The sequence below is a fragment of the Schistocerca cancellata genome, unplaced genomic scaffold (assembly GCF_023864275.1).
Source record: "Schistocerca cancellata isolate TAMUIC-IGC-003103 unplaced genomic scaffold, iqSchCanc2.1 HiC_scaffold_131, whole genome shotgun sequence".
In the NCBI taxonomy this organism is placed as follows: Eukaryota; Metazoa; Arthropoda; class Insecta; order Orthoptera; family Acrididae; genus Schistocerca; species Schistocerca cancellata.
The window spans coordinates 12,501-15,000 of NW_026046179.1; positions in this window are offsets into that span (position 1 = coordinate 12,501).

Sequence of the window (2,500 nt, forward strand, 5' to 3'; positions counted from 1 at the left end):
CCTTAACGTAACCCACGTTGTGCCTTAACGTAACCCACGTTGTGCCTTAACGTAACCCACGTTGTGCCTTAACGTAACCCACGTTGTGCCTTAACCTAACCCACGTTGTGCCTTAACCTAACCCACGTTGTGCCTTAACCTAACACACGTTGTGCCTTAACGTAACCCACGTTGTGCCTTAACGTAACCCACGTTGTGCCTTAACGTAACCCACGTTGTGCCTTAACGTAACCCACGTTGTGCCTTAACGTAACCCACGTTGTGCCTTAACCTAACCCACGTTGTGCCTTAACCTAACCCACGTTGTGCCTTAACCTAACCCACGTTGTGCCTTAACCTAACCCACGTTGTGCCTTAACCTAACACACGTTGTGCCTTAACGTAACCCACGTTGTGCCTTAACGTAACCCACGTTGTGCCTTAACGTAACCCACGTTGTGCCTTAACGTAACCCACGTTGTGCCTTAACCTAACCCACGTTGTGCCTTAACCTAACCCACGTTGTGCCTTAACCTAACCCACGTTGTGCCTTAACCTAACCCACGTTGTGCCTTAACCTAACCCACGTTGTGCCTTAACCTAACCCACGTTGTGCCTTAACCTAACCCACGTTGTGCCTTAACCTAACCCACGTTGTGCCTTAACCTAACCCACGTTGTGCCTTAACCTAACCCACGTTGTGCCTTAACCTAACCCACGTTGTGCCTTAACCTAACCCACGTTGTGCCTTAACCTAACCCACGTTGTGCCTTAACCTAACCCACGTTGTGCCTTAACCTAACCCACGTTGTGCCTTAACCTAACCCACGTTGTGCCTTAACCTAACCCACGTTGTGCCTTAACCTGCTCTGTAATTGGCATATGACACGTTACATTAATCTAGTGTTGTCTAACCACAACCCTCTGAATATAGTTCGCTACTCGCACCGCCCACCCTCTTGTGTGTCGTTTCATGTTGAACACTTCGCAAGTGTTGCTTACTTTTTACATGCTCCCGCTGTACACTGTAATGTGGACAACTGCAGGATGTACATCGCCCCCCCCCCTCCACCCTGCCTTCGCACGCTGGTCGTTCAGGTGCTTGCGTGTTCAATGCCCTTCGCAGCTGTTCACTGGCATTCGCATGTCGAAGCGCTCAGTCTACGTCGTGGTACGGCCTGTGTCCACTGTCCGCTGATATCGTAAGCTTAATCCTCACATTGTACTGCACATAGGTCCGTATGTACTGAATGATACGCTGTGGCACATGTGTGACCGTACGACTGCGCCCAACAACAGCGAACCATACGGTCCAAATGTTGTGCACTCAGCCACGTGCCGTCTCCCCATAACAGCTACATTGCAGTGTGGTACGCCATAGAGACGTGTGGGAGTAACGGACGCCCTGGATGGCGATCAGCATGAGCCGTCTGTTGATGTAGTGGCGCGTGTATTCAAACGTAGTCATCTCTTCTCACACAGTGTGATAGCATGGTGCACCGCGTTCCACATCTGCGACATGGTACAGATGCTGGTTGACAGTCGGTCTCGTAATGGACATCGCATACGTAGGGGGCCACCTCCCACGTGTTCTCTAGTCGTGCACATTTTGTTGCGTGTATGTGGGCAGACGTAGTGTGTCGTGACACCTAACAGACAGGTATGCAATAATCGTTGCATTTGCAAACTGGGATGGACGTCTACGTTTGCTGGTGACGTGACGCAACGCAAATGAACAACTGGTAAACCCATTGTGGTGCGGTTGTTGTTGCTGGAGGTAAATCAGTAAGGGCAAATCTGTGTGTGAAGCGATACGCGGCGGTGGCTGGGTGGGACCGTCCCCGGCCGGTGAGGGGGGGCCGCCCGGCGTGCTGGCCGCGCGGTGCGTGGGCGCACGCGCTACAGCCGGCTGGTGGGGGCGCCCAGTGGCAGGCGCGCCGGCCGACGGACGCGGCAGGCGGCGCAGCTGCGCGCCGGGGCACCCTGCGCGCGGCGCCGGGCGGCCAAAGTGGGTCCTCGCGGGCCCGGTGCGAAGCGCGGTGGACATCTGCAGTGTGCTGGTCCGACTGAGGACTGTGTGCGTTGAGGATGCGCCGCCGCCCGGCACTCGGCGCCGCGACGCCGTCTGCTGCTCGGTCGCCCCAGCGGTTCTCGCTGGTGGTTTGTATCGCAGTTGTGCAGACGTGTTGGCACGTGCGCTGTGCTGGGAGAGTTCGCTTCGGCACCCACGTGGGGCCTTTGCCCTTCTGTGGCGCTGGCGTTGGAGCTGCCGGTCACCGTAGGTGGCGCGTGTTGTCTCCCGCCGGCAATGCCACGACAGCACGCTCCCGGGCCTCTGTCGGCAGCGGCAAGCTCAGTTGGGAGCACGGGTGGTCGCACCTAAAGCGTCTACTCGCCTAACTCCGGGCGATTGCGCCTCTCTCGAACCCGACCAAGTACTTAGGACGGCGCTGCGCGCCGCCGGGACCTGAGAGGGTTTCGAGGTGTATTGTGCAGGGGAGCTCAGCCTCCTCCTGTTTGC